The sequence below is a fragment of the Scyliorhinus torazame genome, chromosome 10, assembly GCF_047496885.1.
Source record: "Scyliorhinus torazame isolate Kashiwa2021f chromosome 10, sScyTor2.1, whole genome shotgun sequence".
Taxonomy (NCBI): domain Eukaryota; kingdom Metazoa; phylum Chordata; class Chondrichthyes; order Carcharhiniformes; family Scyliorhinidae; genus Scyliorhinus; species Scyliorhinus torazame.
In genome coordinates, this window is record NC_092716.1 from 241628803 (window position 1) to 241650140 (window position 21338).

The window sequence follows — 21338 nt, forward strand, 5'->3', positions numbered from 1 at the left end:
GGTCTGGGATTGTAATAGCGGGAAACCACCATCCACCTCCTTCCCTTTGCCACATCCGGATCACCTCGATCCTTTGAGCGAGGAACATGGAACTAAACACGCCAGGGTTCGCTTGCCATGCTGCCAAAAGGAGAGCAACAGTTCCAGAAACCATTCACAATTTCAGATAACATAGAGGTCATCAAGGACGATTAGAAGCGCTCCAATAGCTCCTGACAACGGGGAGAAAAATTAAAACCTATATTCAGGGTCTCTTGGGCAGAGCTGATTTCTCAAACCTCCGGCTCAGACATTTTGAAGTAGTAATCTACATCCTCATCCAGGGATTTTGCATCGTTTGTGCTGGTTCAGAAGTAAAGTTCCTGCATGGAATGCACCAGAGTAGTGACTGCTGGTTATTTTGCTTGTCACACTGTGCCAAGCCAGAGAGTCATCCGGCACAGTACAACACCATTTGAGAGAGCTATCCAATTAGTTCCACTCCTCCACCTTTTCCCCATAGCACAACAAATGTTTCCTCGCCAAGTATTCATTCAGTTCCCTGTTGAAAGTTTCTGCTGTGTCAGCTTTCACGCAGGACATTCCAGATCATGACAGCACTTTGTGTAAAAACATCCTACTTATCGCCCCTCTGGTTCTTTTCCCGATTTGCTGAAGTCTGACCTTTCTTTGTCACAGGTCAGCCTGCCAATGGAAACAATTTCTCGCGATTCACTTGATCAAAAGCCCGTGAAACTCTGAGTATTTCTGTTAAATCTCCCTCTCTCTCTGCTCCCCGGACAATCCCAGCTTCCCTAATCTCTCCATGTAACTCCAGTCCCCCATCACTCGTACCTTGCTCAAAAATTGCATTCAGTCGCCCCGTTGCTTGAAAATAACTGGAGGGTTATTAACCCCTTGGCAAAATGGAAAAGAGAGCTGTCTGTATCTCAGTGTTAGCGGCAACAATAACTGGTATTTATATTTTATAGAGTCCCATTAAAGCATTTCACAGGAGCATTATAAAATAAAATCTAACACCACATATTAGCTATTAGCCTTAAAGAATAGAATAGAATAGAATAGAACAATAGAACATTACAGCGCAGTGCAGGCCCTTCGGCCCTCGATGTAGCGCCGACCTGTGAAACCAATCGAAAGCCCATCTACACTATTCCATTATCATCCATATGTTTATCCAATGACCATTTAAATGCGCGTAATGTTGGCGAGTCCACTACTGGTGCAGGCAGGGCATTCCACACCCTTACTACTCTCTGAGTAAAGAACCTACCTCTGACATCTGTCCTATATCTATCTCCCTTCAATTTAAAGCTATGTCCCCTCGTGCTAGCCATCACCATCTGAGGAAAAAGGCTCTCACTGTCCACCCTATCTAATCCTCTGATCATCTTGTATGCCTCAATTAAGTCGCCTCTTAACCTTCTTCTCTCTAAAGAAAACAGCCTTAAGTCCCTCAGCCTTTCCTCATAAGATCTTCCCTCCATACCAGGCAACATCCTGGTAAATCTCCTCTGCACCCTTTCCAATGCTTCCACATCCTTCCTATAATGCGGCGACCAGAATTGCATGCAATACTCCAAATGCGGCCGCACCAGAGTTTTGTACAGCTGCAACATGACCTCATGGCTCCGAAACTCAATCCCTCTACCAATAAAAGCTAACACACCGTACGCCTTCTTAACAACCCTATCAACCTGGGTGGCAACTTTCAGGGATTTATGTACATGGACACCAAGATCTCTCTGCTCATCCACACTACCAAGAATCTCACCATTAGCCCAGCACTCTGTATTCCTGTTACTCCTTCCAAAATGAATCACCTCACACTTTTCTGCATTAAACTCCATTTGCCACCTCTCAGCCCAGCGCTGCAGCTTATCTATGTCCCTCTGTAACCTGCAACATCCTTCCGCACTGTCCACAACTCCACCGACTTTAGTGTCATCCGCAAATTTACTCGCCCATCCTTCTCCGCCCTCCTCCAGGTCATTTATAAAAATGACAAACAGCAGTGGCCCCAAAACAGATCCCTGTGGTACACCACTAGTAACTGGACTCCAGGCTGAACATTAAAGAAGGAATGCAATATAGAAACGCGGAGAGATTTAGCAAATTCCAGAACTTAGGGCTCAAGCAGCTGTGGGCATGGGGCGTAATTCTCCGCCACCCCATTGCTAAGATTGGGAATCCCGCTCGGGCAGAGAATCCCGCGTCAGCCCAGAAACGGGATCGGAGCCAGGCGGCAGACCAATCCCTAGTCTCCATAGCAGAATTGCCTCCCAATGCCGGCAAACAGCTCATTTGCATTCATTTGAATGCGATTAACAGGCTGGTAACCCAAATCTCCGCCACCCCCCGCCCCCCCCACACCCCCATTATGCACTTATCCCCCCACCCCACCCAAGCGGGAACCCCATCAGGCGTGGTTCGGTGCAAGTTTGGGCAAGTGCTGCCCTGGCACGCTGGACCCCAAGGTGGGTCAAGGAGGTAAGAACGTTAGCCCTTTGCTTGTGTGCCCCTCTGCCGCCATCAGGCAAGCAGAGGGAGGGTCCTCCAAGGGTGATATGGTGGGGTGGGCTCAGTATGGGGAGGGGGTGACCCGATGCACCCATTTAAAATGGCAATCCAAGACCAGAAAATGTAGGGAGACCAGCGTACTCGCCGCTATGCACAATTTAGCAGAGTAAAGGTACGAAAATACCATCCCGCTGACGATCCTAGCTCCAGCGGGACCCAGTCCCGATTCTCCACTGGCGGGAGCACTTCATTTTGAAACCAAAGAATCCTGTGCAATGCCACCAATCGTGGAAATAAAATCAGGATACTTGATGCGCAATCAATTACTCTCGAGACGAAGGTAATCAGTAACTGAGGTTTTAATGCACTAGAACTTTACCCCAGCAGCTTTGGTACAGAAAGTGAAGGCTGCTGGGACGGCGCCATCTCTTATACGCCGCCTTCAGGGCGGAGCTACGTCATACAGCCAATGGTAGACTCCAGGGTCTTAACCAATGGCGTCGGCCTCTCAGGTACCGCAATACCTGGTACTACCACAATACTCAAAGGGCAGGAATTCGAGGAGTGCAGGTATCCCAAAGGGTTGTGAAACTGGAGGAGATTACACAGATAAGGAGGGACAAGGTCATGGTGGGATTTGAGAACAAGGATAACTACTTTAAAGTTCAGTTGTTTCCAAGGTAGGACAGTAAGCACAGGGGTGGTGACTGAAGATGACTTGGTGTGAGTTAAGGTGTCGGCAGCTGAATTTTGGATGACTTCAAGCTTAGAACATGGGCGACCAGGTAGGATTGTGTTGGAATTGCCAAGTCTCAAGGTAACAAAGACATAGGCAAAGGTTTCACCAGCATTCAGCTGAGGCAGGAGCAGAGTCAAGCATAATAATAATAATCGCTTATTGTCACAAGCAGGCTTCAATGAAGTTATTGTGAAAAAACCCTAGTCGCCACATTCCGGCGCCTGTTCGGGGAGGCTGGTATGGGAATTGAACCCGCGCTGCTGCCTTATTCTGCATTACAAGGCAATAGACAGTCTTGGTGGTGATGCAGATATGTAGTCAGGGGATCATCTCAGGACCAGATATTGCACTGAGATTGCAAAATGTCCAGTTCAGCATTTGACAGCTGCCAGAGGGATGGGTAAAGCCAGTGACTAGGGAACAGTGCTTGTGAAGGAGACCAAAGTGAATCGTCCCTAAATCAATGATGGCGGACAGGGAAAGCGGCATTGGACCCGACAGCCTTTTCACTGTATTGTGCGCCATTTAGTGCTAAAACTAAACAGGCAAAGGTTTCACGTCATATCACTGGCGGGCTCTCTGATTTGTCCACTCCGGCATGACCTCAGAGATTCATTAATCCGTGCACCATATCTAAAGGCCGCCCCTATACGGAGCTAGCACTCTCCAAGAGGTAGCAAACTGCTGGGAACTGATGGCTGCCAAAGCGAGAAAACATTCTGCCCCCAAATTTAGCGACACCTCCCTGGATCACCTGCAGTGGAACCCCGCCACGATGTTCTCTACCCGTTCTCTGGGTGAAGACCACCAAGACAGGACACCAACCCAGGATGGGAGGCATGGCAGCGGTGGTTAGTGACAAAGCCCTTCAAAGGAGGACATTCTCGAAAGAGAATGAATGATCTCCTTTATTTCGCTAGGGTAAGTCACTCATCTCATCATTCTTAACCCACTCATTCACAGACCTATCATACATACATAGGATCTCACTCAATGCCAGCTCGAGCGACACCATCACTCACTCTCCCACATGCACCTTTATCTCCCCCGTGGTTCGTGTCCTCATCCCGTCTGTGGCCCCACTCACCGCCCACACATCCCACAGCACTCATTGGATTTCGAGGTCTGCGCATCAGGGGTTCAATGGGCAGCAGCAATCATTGACAGTCTGTGACATTACTGCTGCTTGAGTGGGCACAATTGCGTGACTGGGCCTCACTCAAAGCCTGTCAATTGAGCTCAAGCTAAACATCCTCAGCGGTAATAGACATTCTGCCCCCGATTTCTTTTTGCATTTGCCGAGCCATTGTCCTCCCCCCTTCCCTAAGCCTAACCCCCATGTGCTTGGATGCAGCCTTTGGTCGGTGCTGCCTTGACCCCCCCCCACTTTTCCCCCCCTCCCCCCCCCCCCCACCCCCCACTGTTCCCTGTGCTCAATGATTCTCTTGCCTCCCTTTTCTCCTGCAGAGCTCCCCGTGCCACAGTACCACACAAAGGTTGGTGGAATTGCGGATAGCGATGAGGACTGTCGGAGGATACAGCAGGATTTAGATCGTCTGGAGACTTGGGCGGAGAGATGGCAGATGGAGTTTAATCCGGACAAATGTGAGGTAATGCATTTTGGAAGGTCTAACGCAGGTAGGGAATATACAGTGAATGGTAGAACCCTCAAGAGTATTGAAAGTCAAAGAGATCTAGGAGTACAGGTCCACAGGTCATTGAAAGGGGCAACACAGGTGGAGAAGGTAGTCAAGAAGGCATACGGCATGCTTGCCTTCATTGGCCGGGGCATTGAGTATAAGAATTGGCAAGTCATGTTGCAGCTGTATAGAACCTTAGTTAGGCCACACTTGGAGTATAGTGTTCAATTCTGGTCGCCACACTACCAGAAGGATGTGGAGGCTTTAGAGAGGGTGCAGAAGAGATTTACCAGAATGTTACCTGGTATGGAGGGCATTAGCTATGAGGAGCGGTTGAATAAACTCGGTTTGTTCTCACTGGAACGAAGGAGGTTGAGGGGAGACCTGATAGAGGTATACAAAATTATGAGGGGCATAGACAGAGTGGATAGTCAGAGGCTTTTCCCCAGGGTAGAGGGGTCAATTACTAGGGGGCATAGGTTTAAGATGAGAGGGGCAAGGTTTAGAGTAGATGTACGAGGCAAGTTTTTTACGCAGAGGGTAGTGGGTGCCTGGAACTCACTACCGGAGGAGGTAGTGGAAGCAGGGACGATCGGGACATTTAAGGGGCATCTTGACAAATATATGAATAGGATGGGAATAGAAGGATACGGACCCAGGAAGTGTAGAAGATTGTAGTTTAGTCGGGCAGCATGGTCGGCACGGGCTTGGAGGGCCGAAGGGCCTGTTCCTGTGCTGTACATTTCTTTGTTCTTTGTTCTTTGTTTGTTCACAAGGCAGCCACTGTGTGGAGACTTGACTCGGCTGCGTACACTCACCTCTGAGTTCCCCTCGGAGTTCAGCGTGCCAGATGCACGCCTTTTGAAAGCCACTGCGCTCCGCGCCGTCCTGAGACCGCGCCGATGTTGGGATTCAAATTTGACATCGAGGGAATGATTGTGTGGCCTCTACAATTAGATGCAAATTCATCATAATGGCGCTCCTGACGTTCGAGTGCAGGAAATGCGGCCCCGCCATTGACAGGGGGAGCGGGTCGATCGCGTCCCGTATTCATGCCACTGGGAATTGCGCCTGGAGCCTCCTGCCGATATATTCCAGTTGCGCCACCCAACACGCCCGCCCCCCCAATCAGGCACGGAAAACCCCAGGCAGTGGCTCTCTTCCAAATGTTTAGTTGGAGGCAATTTTAACACATCCAATACTGGATAGCCTGACAAGTTAGAGACAGTGGAGGGACTGAGAGGAGCAGTGCTGAGAGTGTGAGGTGGCATCCATATGAAAACTGACCTGCTTTTCAATACCGTGACTGGAAGGTATGGCATGGCTGTTACGACCCCTTTGGGGCCAAGGTCTGTGCTCTATACGGTTCCCCGCTGACACAGCTGAGTATGAACTCGCCTGGTAATTATGAGCGGAGTTTCCCCTGGACTAGAGGAAACTACTTGTGGGAGGCTATATTAGGGGTATCGCGGTACCTAGGTGGGATGTACCTTATACTGTAGTATGAGTGGTGGAACCTGCCTGATGGTTCCACCCAGCAGGTGGAGCATAAGAGTCTGTGTTTCACTCACAGCAGTCATTCTGTACCGGAGCTGCTGGGGTAACTGCTTGTTCATTAAAGCCTTCAATTGGACTACAATCTCGCTTCAGTAGTGATTGATCGTGCATCACTACTCAGTATAAAAACCCTGCCCTTGGTGGCCCTTCGGGGAGAGGAGTTATAGTTTTGTTATTTGTGTATACCGTAATAAACCAGTCGGTCGTTTCTACCCTACCGTGCTTTCTTGGTGTCTCTTCCATGGGGTCCTACAACAAACGGCCTTTAACTAGCACAGCCAGTGACTCCCACCATAATGTTGGTTATGCTGTGATTCACATCGCTGCTTGCCCTCAGTAATCAATATCAGCAGTATGGCCTGGGCCAAATGTGCTTATCCTGTCTTTCTGCAGCACTTAGAAAATCAAAAAGGATCCAGACATCTGCCCAACTAGTTATCTTGCCTTAAATTCAGAGTTGCAAAATGGCAGTAAATCGACTTAATGATAGCTGCTGACAGTCACAAATGACCTTTCGGTCGAAAAATATAACCATTGAGCTTGATTTGGGATCAACAGAATGAAAACTGAGATGAAAATAACATTTCAGCTAATATGTAAATATTATTTGATGTTTTAAATTCTGCACTTTCCCACTTGATACGTCATCAATATGAGTGTAAATCTAATTGGGCGTATTGCACAAATTGAGCTGGATTATATGCGTAACCAAAAAGTTAGCGGTTTTGTCCACAGTGCACATGCTTGGATTTTCATCATACCCGCAGTAAATTTTCTTTGCAATATCATAATACCCTGCAGAGAAAGCTCCTTTACTTTGTTTAAGATCATCATTCACTCCAATAAATGCTGGCAGCCGTTACTTTGGCCATGGAATAAAAACTTACATGATTAGTTACAGCATTAGGGCTGCTGAGCGTGGAGAGTCGAGAGGGTAATGGGCAGCTGGTCAACGTTTAGATTGGCAAAGAACTTTGCACACAGTTGTCAAAACCGCTGGCGCCTGGGGGGGGAATAAAAAGCGAATGGATCAAATGTAACAAAACCTTCCTGTCCGACATCTCCTTGTAAAATGGAAGCTGCTCAAAGTCTGATTGCATTGGTGTTGGGTGGCAAAGTAATGTGTTTTCTTAGTGACTGATGGAGCTCAAAATTGCATCAGTCCCATTGCCACATTTTACAGAATTGGAGGTAATGAGAATAAATAATTCCATTGTGTGAACCTACTTCAGCTCGCTCTTTCTGGAGACATTCTTTTCTTCATAAGATAGGTATTTTTCTCATTTGTTGAAATATGCTGCAACTAAACGTGGAACTACATGACAATAAAAGCTTCCTTCAACACCGTGTCATATGCCTGCTACTTTGTTCAGCGAGAAGCATTTACCACAGAGTACTATACAGCTGTGCCAAATTTCAAATTAACCAAGATGGCGGCCTGGATTCTCCGTTCCGGAGACTAAGTGCTGCCGCTGGTGAAGAATCGTGGTAAATGTGCACCGTCGCGAGGAGCGCCGGTGATGAGCAATTCATGTCGTCCAGTTTACATTTAGGTTACCGGTGATCCTTAGATGTCGAGGAGCTTGAGCTTCGTCCGTTCATCCTGGATTCGTCGAAGTTCTGCAGTCAGTCGGTGATAGCTTCTTAGTTTTTTTCTTTTTTCTTATCTTACTAGATTATGTTAGATAGTTTCTGTAGCCAATGACCTGGTACCATGTTATATTACTCTTTGGTAATATATCTCATTACTCTTTGTTTCATAATCCAGAAAGGTCTGATGGTGTGATTCTGAAGAAACCACCAATCTTTAACTTAAAGCAAAACTGATTTATTGAGTAACGATTGATTAATATTGAGTTTGTACACTCTACAGAACTATAACTAGTGATCAAGTAATCTATATTAAAATATTAACTAATTTAATCTACACATGTGCTGTAATCTATCTCTCGTACTGTCTAGTCACTCCTGGTTGGAAGAGACCAAGATCCTCTGAGTTCTCATATTTATAGTGGGATCCAGTGGTGCCCTCTAGTAGTTGTGTTATATTGAGATGTAATAATTAACCCTTTACTAATCTACATATATACATGTCATTACAGTCCAATTGAGCCAGCATGAGGCCTGCCCGAGACCCGTCCCTGCGGGCGTCTGATTCGCTGGGGTCTGATGTGTTGGGTAGGCTGGGTCGATGTGGACTGCACTTGATGCAGTGTAGCCAGAGACAGAACTCCAACACTTGATAAGATACAACACGATTTTATTTAACATCTAAACTATTATACATGTTCAACTGTGGGTTGACACTATGCTGACTCGACTGGAGACCTGACACTAGCCTAACCAGACTTACTAGCTACCACATGGTGTTTGCACTGGCCAGCTCACTAACTCTGACTGTCCCAGAGGCTGGGTCCCGAGAGAGCGGGAAAACTGGTGCTCTCTGGCTTTATAGTGATTGTGTCCTGTCTGGTAATTGGCTGCTCTGTTCTGTGTGCTTACTGGTCATCCTGTGTGTCAATCACTGCCTGTCTGTACATTATATACATAGATGTATATTATGACAGGGTCAGGATTCGTGATCAGAGCCTGATAGGCTGGAGCAGCGTTTACGCACTCCACTCAGTACAGACTGTCATTCCAGTCAAGCTGCTAAAAGACCTGCACCAAGGTACCCAGATGCTGACATTGAACAAATGCTGGATGACGTTGAGGAGAGGAGGGCACACTCTTCCCCTGGATGGGGCAGCAACTCCAGCCCACAATCCTGAGTGAGGCCTGAAGATGCCGTGGCAGAGGCTGTGATTGCTGGCAGCCGCCTGTGATTGCTGGCAGCCTCACCAAGAGGACCGGTATGCAATGCCGGATTCAAATCATGCAAATCGCTGTTTTTCATGGTGCTGCTGGTGTGGGGGAGGAGGTGTGGGTGCAGTCCACTGCTGCGGTCAGCCAGGGGGAATCGGAGCATCGCAACCAGTTTGCTGCCCAGCACCAATCCCATTTTTCAGACGCTCCATTCTACGCCCAATCAGGAATCCCGATCGCGGCGTTGAGAGATGGAGAAAACCACCCTGGTGTTTGTTCTGTGTGTGTGTGAATAGGAGAAGAGGATATGTGAAAAATAGTTCATTTCTGCTTCTGGATATTTAGTGTAGCAAACCTATGGAAAATACTATTTGTGTGGAAGAGAATGCGGATTAAGTATTGGAAGAAGTCGCCCTTTGGAGTCTGAGGATTGAGCATTCCACTCATGAAGCCTTCCTGCCAGCAATCTATGGAAAGCTGAGATACTTGTCACTGTTCAATTGTACTTTGAACAAAACCTCTCTGCGATTTGAAACTAGGGCTATGGTTTTGTTCTACAAATGTTTTCTTAAGAGTAATTGATAGATGCAAATATCAAATGCATGATAGGAAGCTACTGCAAACCTGAAATTTGGATGTTTGATGGCACCCACAGAATGCGGAAGCTCTCTGTATGGATCCCACAGTGCAACTAGTCCAGTAATGGGCAGCCTTGGCTAAGAGTGGGCCGCATGAGTGGACCTCCTTCATCTCAGTAGGCCTCAAGATTGAAATTGGGCTTGTTCACTAACAATATTCCTGTGAATAAGATTAAAGATATTTAATACATAAACGAGTTATAGAAAATGCTAGCTACAGACTCAAAATGTTAGCTCCCTTCTCTCTCCACAGATGCTGAGATTGTCCAGTATTTTCTGTTTTTATTTCAGATTCCAGCATCCGCAGTAATTTGCTTTTATTTGGTTATAACGTTTATCTTATATCGGTACTATCATCAACTTCAAATAGTTAAAAACAAAATAAATATTTACACTTTGGACGCGGGGTGAGCGCACGGCTGTCACAGTCAATGTTGTGTATAATCAGCACGCACTTCCCCTCACCACTCACCCTTGCTTTCCATGCGAATCACTTCAGGAATCACGTCAGGAAAAAAACTGCACAGGTGGGAAAGAACGGAATGTGGTGACCCTGCGTGTGGGCAATGGTCCACAAAACGCCTGGTGGGTTGCACTCAGAATCCAAATGGGCCGTAGTGGCTCCTGGGTAGATTGTCCACCACTGCTTTAGTCACTTCCAGCGTGGCTCGCACGACACCCCCTGCTGGGAAGGGCGCAGTGCAGGCATTCCACACTAGCCGGATCGTGACATTCATGGGCAGGATTCTCCAGTCTCCGACGCCGAAATCGCGTTCAGCGATCTGCCGGAGAATCCCCGCTTACGACGGAATCGGGGGCGGCGCTGCGTTCGCGATGCTCCTCCCCCTCGGAATCAGAGTACCCTAGGAGTACGCCGCATGCCGTATCGACAGCCTCAGGACGTTGCCTAAGGCCCTCCCCTGGTGCTCCGCTCCCGACAGGCCGAGTTCCCGACGGCGTGGGTCTCTCATGCCATTATTTGTCGGGAACTCAGCGTGGCACCGCCACCGCCGGGTGGGAACCGATCCGCGGGCAAGGGGGGGACTTTGGCAGGGGCTGGGGGCACTGTTGGGGGCTGATCTGGAGCTCGCGAGCCGGCCAAAAGGGGGGGGGCACTATTTTGCAGGCCGGGTCCGCGCGCGGCCGACGCCATGTTGCACGGCACGGCCGCTGCAGGCCGCCACCGTACGCATGCGCGGCCGCGGACCCGGCAATTCTCCGGCCGTATCGGCAGCTAGAGCCGGGTGCTCTACGCTGCTCGGCTGCTAGCCCCCAGCCAAACGGAGGATCGGTAGCCGTTTTGCGCCGACTTTACGGTCATAAAACGCCACCGGCATCAGGACATAACCTGAAAATCGGAGCATGCAGCCCCATATCTCCATACTGGCTGATTTAACACATCGGTTTACAAACGGTCAATTCAGCATCTTCATTTGTTACTTAGAAAAGAACATTCGCAAAGCAAGAGTGGAACTATGACCAGCATTATTTATAGGGCCAGATGTCACAACTTTATGATGAGGTGATCTAACTTCTGTTACTTCAAAGCCTTTGGGAGTTCTGGGGAGTGTATTTGGTGCTGTGGTGAGTTGCTGGATTTGCCAGCGAGTACTGCTGCATTCTGCTAGGATGCTGGATGTGCTGCACCGTCCACATGTTTGGATGTTGAGATGTTTGGAAGGAGTGGGAGATGAATGTGAGGCTTGCATCATTGAAATGTGTTTGAGAATGAGGTGGAGTATCTGAGTCCTCAGCGCCAGGGACTGTCATTGAGTGAGTGATGAAGGAGCAGTGAATTGAACAACATGAGATATATGTTGTAGAATCATAGAATTCCTACAGTGCAGAAAGAGGCCATTTGGCCCATCGAGTCTGCACCAACCCTCTAAAAGAGCACCCTACTTAGGTCCCACCCCCTCTCTGTAATCTACACATCTTTGAATACTAAGGGGCAATTCAGCATGACCAATCCACCTAAGCTGCACATCTTTGGACTGAATCGCTGCAGTCCCTGTGATGTAGGTACACCCTCAGTGCTGTTAGGGAGTTCCAGGATTCTGGCTTAGCGAAAATGAAGCAACTGCGATATACTTGCAAATCAGGATGGTGTGTGACGTGGAGGGGAACTTACAGCTTGTGGAGTTCCCATTCATATGTTGTCCTTGTCCTTCTAGATGGTAGGGATTATGGGTTTGCAAGGTGCAATCAAAGGAGTCTTGGCAAGTTGCTGATGGGCATCTTGTAGATGATACGCACTGCTGCTACCGTAGGTCACTGGTGAAGGGAGTGAATGTTTAAGGTGATGGATGGGGTGGCAATCAAGCAAGATGTTTTGTCCTGGATGGGGTCGAGCTTCTTGAGTGCTGTTGGAGCTGCACTCATCCAGGCAAGTGGAGAGTGTTCCATTACACTCCTGACTTATGCCTTGTAGATAGTGGACAGGCGTTAGAGAGTTTGGAGACGAGTGACCCACCACAGAATTGTTAGCCTCTTTCTTGCTCTTGTAGCCATAGCATTTATATGGCTGGTCTAGTTCTGTTTCTGGACAATGGTAGCTCCCAGGGTATTAATAGTGGGGGATTCAGTGAGGTTAATGTCATTGAATGTCACGGTTGAATTGTCTCTTATTGGAGATGGTCATTGCCTGGCACTTGTGTGGTGCAAATGTTATTTGCCACTTGCCAGCCCAAGCCTGGACATTGTCCAGGTCTTGCTGCATTTGGACATGGACTGCTTCAGTATCTGAGGAGTCGCAAATGGCGCTGAACATTTTGCAGTCATCCGCAAACATCCCCACTTCTGACCTTATGATGGAAGGAAGGACCTTGCTGAAGTAGCTGAAGATGGTTGGGCCTACAATACTACCCAGAGGAACTCCTTCAGTGATGTCCAGAGACTGAGATGAGTGACTTCCAACAACCACAACAATCTTCCTTTGTGCTCAGTATGACTCCTGTCTACCTTTACTACTAAGGCCTCCTGCACTGCATCCGTGAATCCAGGAGTGCCTTCTCTGCCCTGGTACTACATTTCCCTTCTTTGGAATTGCAGCCAAAACAGTCAGCAGCAGTTTCCTGTCACTCAGTAAAGCTTCACGTTCAGAGTGACAGACTGCCTTTAAGAAGGGTAGGCGGGCTACACCATACAAAATCAGCACCTGCTGCTCATTCCTCTGCTAAGCACTCAGACAGGTAGTGCAGACCCTGCCTGGTACAATGATTCAAACAAATAAACGAAGAGGCAGCAGTACATTTCCATGCTGCCTGCCGTGTTACAATGGGAGTCGCGCAGTTGCAAATCACATGACCTGTATGCAAAAAAGAGGTCTAAACCAATTTCTAGCCTGGTAAGTATTCAGCTAAAGTTGCAGACATCACACTGCTTAAAGGAAACTGTGAATGCTATTGTAGAATTCTCTCTCTACTTTCACTCACAATGTAGCTCTTTAGCCTGAAGTTTCCTAATTTCCTGTACAAATGTTTGTCCTTCTCATATCCTCACTTTTCTCTCCCACAATGTATCCACTGTGCTGCACCAATAAAGCAGATATCTCCTGCAGAATGAAGATACGGTCAAGGTCCACGTCTACATTCCTCTGCATGATGAGTTTCAGTCTCTGTCATGCCATCATGAAAAGGTATGGAGAGGAGGCAGGTATTTCCCCACGTGGGTAACACAATGAAAGAGAGAGTCAACCTACTCCAGAGCACCGAGCAATTGGTTTCACCGGACCGGGAGCAATCATAGAGTCCCAGCGGTCAGCTGGCATGTCGTCAAATGGTTGTGGCCTTGGACCCCTTGCCAGATGCAGATGTGGGCTTAAATCCCAGTCCTGTAATGTTGCATCCAAAGAACAAAGTACAAAGAAAAGTACAGCACAGGAACAGGCCCTTTGACCCTCCAAGCCTGTGCCGACCATGCTGCCCGTCTAAACTAAAATCTTCTACCCTTCCTGGGTCCGGATCCCTCTATTCCCATCCTATTCATGTATTTGTCAAGATGCTCCTTAAATGTCACTATCGTCCCTGCTTCCACCACCTCCTCCGGCAGCGAGTTCCAGGCACCCACTACCCTCTGTGTAAAAAACGTGCCTCGTACATCTCCACTAAACCTTGCCCCTCGCACCTTAAACCTATGCCCCCTCGTAATTGACCCCTCTTTCCCCGATTGGGCAAAGCACATCGATTTGACTCTTTTGTGGCTGGGTGGACAGTGATAGGCTCCTCGTCCAGTAAACAACCCCATTAAAGACTCACACGCTGGCATTAACACAGAGACAATGATACCAGTTGCCCATTACCCAGGGAAAATATAGCACAAGGAGAACAAATAAAGAAAATACCTCTGGGGGAAGGACTTCCACTTTCACACAGATGTTCTATATGTCTGATCTAACCCCTCTACTGTTGTCTGAAACCAAGTTGTTAGGGAGAAGTCCAATATTGGTATAACCATGGATGGGCAGGACATGATTCCTGCCAGTTCTTCTCTTCAGGTCACTTTTAATATTAAAACAGATGTTGAAAATATGTTTGTGTTGAATGTATACATGCAGACAATGGCACCTTTTCCTAAGGTCTGGTAAACTATTTTAAGTTAGTTTGTCAGCTCCCAGGATTATGAATTTTCTCTCACTTCGTAAATATAAAACACACAGAGGCATGTTTTATAAAAATGAAATAGGCAGTTTACCTTGGTACTTATTGAAACTTGAGTTTTCATTGTGCAATTGACAATCCAGGAGTGTTTGGGAAAGATTACATGGATAGCAGTCTCCACATTCATAGCTCCTTTCGTCAACAGAGCTCTGGGCAGCACGGTCGCATAGTGGTTAACACAGTTGTTTCACAGCTCCAGTGTCCCTGGTTCGATTGTCGGCTTGGGTCACTGTCTGTGCAGAGTCTGCACGTTCTCCCCGTGTCTGCGTGGGTTTCCTCCGGGTGCTCCGGTTTCTTCCCACAGCCCACAGATGTGCAGGTTAGGTGGATTGGCCATGCTAAATTGCCCTTAGTGCCCAAAAAGGTTGGGTGGGGTTACTGGATTATGGGGGTAGGTTGGAAGTGTGGGCTTAAGTGGGGTGCTCTTTCCTCGCGACTGTGCAGATCCAATGGGCCCAATGGCCTCCTTCTGCACGGTAAATTCTACGATTCTAAGTGGTGCTGGCCCTGATGCTATTTGAACATCTAATATTGGTATTTTATTACGTTTCACAGTTCGATACTGTCACAAAGCCAATGCTTGCAAATTGGATTTTGATTTTGGATTTTTGTTTATTGTCACGTGTACCAAGGTACAGTGAAAAGTATTTTTCTGCAAACAGCTTAACAGATCATTAAGTACATGAAAAGAAAAAGAAATAAAAGAAAATTCTCAGTAAATGCGCGATCCTCAAAGACTCTTACTTCAATAAATTACAACAGAAAATGCAATGTTCTGATTCCCCCAAAACACAGCAGTGTATCTAGGAATATCAGAATGTAAGGAAAAGGATTAGGAGTAGACCAAAGATCTGCTGGAGTCTGGCCTGCCATTCAATAAGATCATGACTGATCTTTAATTTCACTTCCACCTTCCCACGCTAGTCCCATAATCTTTCATCCCCTTAGCATCCAAACATCTATTGACCTCTGTCCTGAGTATACTCAATCACGAAGCTTTTACAGCACTCCAGAGTGGAGAACTGAGAATGTTCACAACCTTTTAGAGTGAAGGACTTTCTCCTCAATTATTTATCTAATGGTGATCAGAACTCGATTGAGTGCAACCTAGTATTTGTAAGGGAGAAACTGCTGAGTGCTCTGTTTCACAGAGACATGGCTCACTCCTGCCTCACCAGACTGTGGCATACAACCTGACGACTTCTCAATTCACCAGACGGACCTCACGGCATCTTTGGGCAAAGTGAAGGGTGGAATTTTGTGCCTCCTCATGAACTCCTCCTAGTGCTCAGACATGGTCAGCCTGGTGAAGGTTTGGCTCCAACTCAATCTACAAGTTTGCTGATGACACGACCGTAGTGGGTCAGATCTCGAACAACGATGAGTCAGAGTGCAGGAGGGAGATAGAGAACTTAGTAGCGTGGTGCAATGACAACAATCTCTCTCTCAGTGTCAACAAAACAAAGGAGCTGGTCATCATTTAAGGAAGCAAAGTGTGGTCCACGCCCCTTCCTGTCTCAATGGTGCCAAGGTGGATATAGTTGACAGCTTCAAATTCATAGATGTAAACATCACCAACAATCTGTCCTGGTCCGCCCACTTTGATGCTACAACCTAGAAAGCACAACCGTGCCTATACTTCCTCAGGAAATTAAGGAAATTTGGCATGTCGACAACAACTCTTACCAATTTCTGTTGATGTACCATAGAAAGCATCCCATCTGGCTGCATTGAAGCCTGGTATGGCAACTGTTTGGTCCAAGACCGCAAGAAGCTACAGAGAGTCATGAACACAGCCCATCTATCACGCAAACCTGCCTCCCATCTATTGACTCTGTCTACACCTCCCGCTGCCTTGGGAAAGCAGGTAGCATAATCAAAGACCGCTATTCTCTCTTCCAACCTCTTCCATCAGCAGAAGTTATAAAAGTTTGAGAATACGCACTAATAAATTCAAAAACAGCTTATTCCCTGCTGCTAACAGACTCCTGAATGACCTTCTTAAGGGTCTGAACTGATCTTATCGACTGAACTGATCTTTCTACGCATCTTCTCTACAGTTGTAGCATTATATACCTCACCCGCTGTTTATGTTTCTGTATTTTCATTGTGCACCCTCATGTATTTAATGTATGTCCTATATTTGCATGGATGGAGCGATCTGTCTGGACTGTATGCAGAATAATACTTTTCACTGTACCTCAGTACACGTGACAATAAATCTAAATCTAAACATGAAACAGCCACATAGATACCAGAATTAGCTGAGACTGAATTCAAATTGGTGGGTCAGATACTGTCCACAGTAAACTCAGCAACTCAGTTAATGGGTAAAATGATGTTGAGAAAATATATTTATACCCTTCAGAGACAAGAGTTCTACTTGCCAAAAAGACAGCCATGGACAACTGAAGAGGTGAAACAATATAAACGTAAAAGAAAAAGCATGCAAAAAGTATGTGTTGTTGGGTTGGAGTAATTTAAATAACTCTTGAAGATTGCCAGCTATAAACGACCAAATTCATTGTAAAATATTTACAATGAGGACACTCCCTTCAATTAGCTTATTTTCATGGTGCATTTCCCTAGCCTCTCCGATCACATGATTATATGTCACTTCCTTCTATGACATCAAAGCTGTTCCAATTAACCCTTTGTGGGACTTTGTCTAACATACATCCATTATACTACAATCCCAGCGACTGGGAAAGACACAAAGAAAAGCAAAGTGATAAAACGGGAAGTGGCAAGAAGTGATTATGAAAAGGGATATCAAAATCAGCACAAAATTAATTCACAATTATACTTGGTCGGGATGAATGCATACCCCTTGGAAACTGATGGCGACATGATGAATAATTCCTTTGTATCAGTATTTACAGTAGAGGAAGGGACAGTATGTCCTACTGTCTGTGTGCACCTTAACTCAGGTTTTAGTAACAATAAAATATAAAATATGGCAATTTCTTGCATTCATCACACATGCCATTGATAGATTTCAATGTAGGCAAGTATGAGGTCACCCACTTTAAGGTACTTTTAACAAAATGGTGAAAAGTTAGAAACCATGGAGATGCAAAGAGACTTTGGAACCCCATTGCTAAAATGTCATGAACGGTTTCAGAAAATAATCAAAACAACTAATGGGTTGTTGGCTTTTATATCCATAGGAATAGAATACAAAATGGGTAGAGCTCATGTTTCAGCGATACAAAACAGAGGTTAGACCAGACACAGCGTACAGAGAGCAATTCTGGGCACCAACCTTGGGAAGAATATAGTGGCCTGGGAGAGAGTGCGCAATAGATTTACCAGCCTGATTCCTGAACTCAGAGGATTAAATTACAAGGAGAGATTACACAAACTAGGATTATAGGGTTGAGATGCAGAAAGATACATAGCATGACCTAGATTCAAACAGTGCAAATTCATGGCTTTTTGAAATTTTTACATAGATTACATAGAATTTACAGTGCAGAAGGAGGCCATTCGGCCCATCGAGTCTGCACCGGCTCTTTGAAAGAGCACCCTACCCAAGTCCATACCTCCACCCTATCCCCATAACCCAGTAACCCCACCCAGCACCAAGGACAATTTTGGACACTAAGGGCAATTTAGCTTGGCCAATCCACCTAACCTGCACATCTTTGGACTGTGGGAGGAAACCGGAGCACCCGGAGGAAACCCACGCAGACACGGGGAGAACGTGCAGACTCCGCACAGACAGTGACCCAGCGGGGAATCGAACCTGGGACCCTGGAGCTGTGAAGCAATTGTGCTAACCACCATGCTACCGTGCTGCCCCTGATGAGCTTCTCAAGGAAGTATCATGGTTAAATCAGTAGCCACTATACTGAAGGTCACTCTCATTGAGTCTTTCTGTAGTGCAACCATGTTTTATGAAAGAAAATGACTCATGAATTTTGTGGCTGGAAACCACTAACTGAATCTTTAGAATGACTAAAGCCACATTCCCGTGACTTGAAATCACAGTCAAAGATGGCAGTGCATTTATATCACTGTGCTTTCTATATTCCAAGGACATTAGGTGGAGCCTACAAATCTGTAAAAGTCCAGTAAAGCCAATTATGTTTGGGTAATGTGAGTAAACTATATCTCCAGTTCCCATTCGCAGGACACCCAGACAGGTGGAGAACCAGCATTAGACAGAAACACTTCAGACAAAGGACAATGGTTGGCAGGAAAGTTTACAGCCATAAAGGGTCATGGTGTGGAGCTGAGTCCACAAAAGATCAGCCATGATCTCATTGAATGGCGGAGCAGGCTCGAAGGGCCAGGTGGCATACTCCTGCTCCTAGTTCTTATGTTATGTTCTTATAATCAAATCAAGTTGCATCTGGAATACTCTAATTATGACCATATTTGTGTCACTGGGCAGTTTGAGAGAGAGGGTCATGTAACCTCTACCCTTTGTAGGTTTAAGGATCTGTTTTCTCTGCAGACCAGCACAAGGTTATGAGACACTGAAGAAGCAAGATCACTGTGAGGGTCTCGTTCTTTGTCTCTCCAGACAGCTTGCAAGTTATATACCCTGTCTGCTGATTTATTTTTATTCTCCAGTGCCAGAGTCAGAGATCTTACATTTACATTTCTTAGTAATGTATGTGATGAATTAGGCAGAAGAGAGAAAATTCATATGATAAATTGTAAGAAAAAATCTAAATCAGCAGCTGACCACTGATTTTAATGAATCCACAGAGAGGGGATATTGTACAATGCAGACCATAGGTAAAGTAACGTCAGATTAACCAAATACCAGCATCAAAATCATGAAAATTGTAGCTACTGGCAAGAATAATTGGGTGAAGACGTGTCAAAGCTGTACATATTTCAGTAAATATGCATTTAGCAGAATGCGATTTGAGCTGTAGAGCTGGAGGTTTTTCAGTCCCCAGAATGGTGAGCTACCGCAGTAGCTGCTACCGCCAGCTTGCTGCTTTGATTCTAATGAGAATGGCCAGTCAATTTTATTCAAATCGGCATTCAATCATTCTTTTTCAACACAACACCAAGTGTTAACATGCATGTGTGTGTTACCAGCAGCAGCTACCAGTAATGGCAGACCAGGAATGCCAGATGAAGCTGCTTCTGATAATAGAGTTTGGTTTGTACAGAGAACGTGCCGTGGTGATAATGTAACTGGACTAGCCATCCAGAGATTCAGGCTAATACTTTAGGGACAAGAGTTCAAATCCCACCGCAGCAGGTGGAATTTAAATCCAATTAAGTAATAAATCTGAAATTGAAAGCTAGCCTGCATAATGGTGACCATGACAACGAGCACTGATTGTTGTAAAAACCCGTCTGGTTCACCTATGTCCCTCACAAAAGGAAATCTGCCATCCTTACCTGGTCTGGCCTCCATGTGACCAGACTCGGAGCAATGTGGTTGGTTTTTAATTGGCCTCTGAAAAGACCTCGCAAGCCACTCATTTCAAGGGCAATTCGGGATGGGCAACAAATGCTGGACTTGCCGCCAACGCCCACATCCCCCTGAAAAAAAAATGCAAAAAAAGGTTTGTAAATACGGCTTACCGAAAACTTAGTTTGCCACAAAAATGGACAGTGGAGGAGGCTAAGAATGTTTTTTTATTGTTTTTCAATTAAGGGGCAATTTAGCATAGCTAATCCACCTACCAGCACATCTTTGGGGGTGAGACCCATGCACACAATATGCAAACTCTACACGGACAGTGACCCGGGGCCAGGATTGAACCCAGGTCCTCAGTGCTGTGAGGCAGCACCACCATACCGCTCGAAGAATGGTGTTGTTTAAATCGATCCTACAAAAACTGAATGCAGAAACCAAAAGTGGTGATGCTACATCTCAACAACATGTCGACTTGTTGAACATGGCAACAAATCAGGAGATGGTAAAACACCATCTATTTGATGGAAAGCTGAAGAATAGCAATATGATACATTTGCCAATTCAGCGATTGTTTAACTGTTTATGTGCTGTGGCTATAAAAGACACAAACAAACAGGTCTTCAAGAAAAAGGAATAGTTTATATTGTACTTAACCTGGTCAAAGAAAAAAATAAGAGACACTCTGACTTACACACAAAAATACGCACACAAAGTACATGGATACACACACATGCCATGCGTGCATGCACACACTCAAAGTTCACATATGCACACACAAACATGCACAACACATACTCAAAATTCACACTCATTCACACACACACTCTCTCAAATTCAAACACACACTCACAAATACTTACAGACTGGAAGGATAGGATAAACAATTCAAAGTCTCGTTAAGTTAGAGGAGTATATGGTTCTTGATGGTTGGTGACTTGGCTAGCTTCAGGCTAAACTCATGTAGATGGATGATCTATCAGTTCTGAAGATAGCAGCTACAGCAAATACACATGCATTTTGTCTCCTGGCATTGAGTTGGAAAAGAATGATTAAACGCTGATTTGAATAAAATTGGCTGGCCACCACCATTAGGTTAAAAGCAGCACGTTGTGGGCAGCTCACCATTCTGGGGACAGAAAGATCATCCAGCTCCACAGCTCAAATTGCATTCGGCTAAATGCACATTTACAGAATTGTATTGAATATGTACAGCTTTGACATGTCTTCAGCCAACCATTCTTGCTGGTGTCTACAATTTTCATGCTGAAGATATTGGTATTTGATTAACCCAACGCTACTTTATCCATAGCCTGCACTGTACAAAGTTCCCCCTTTATAGAGTTCTTTAAATGATTACGGTTAATAACATATTCCCTTTTTGGTTTGATT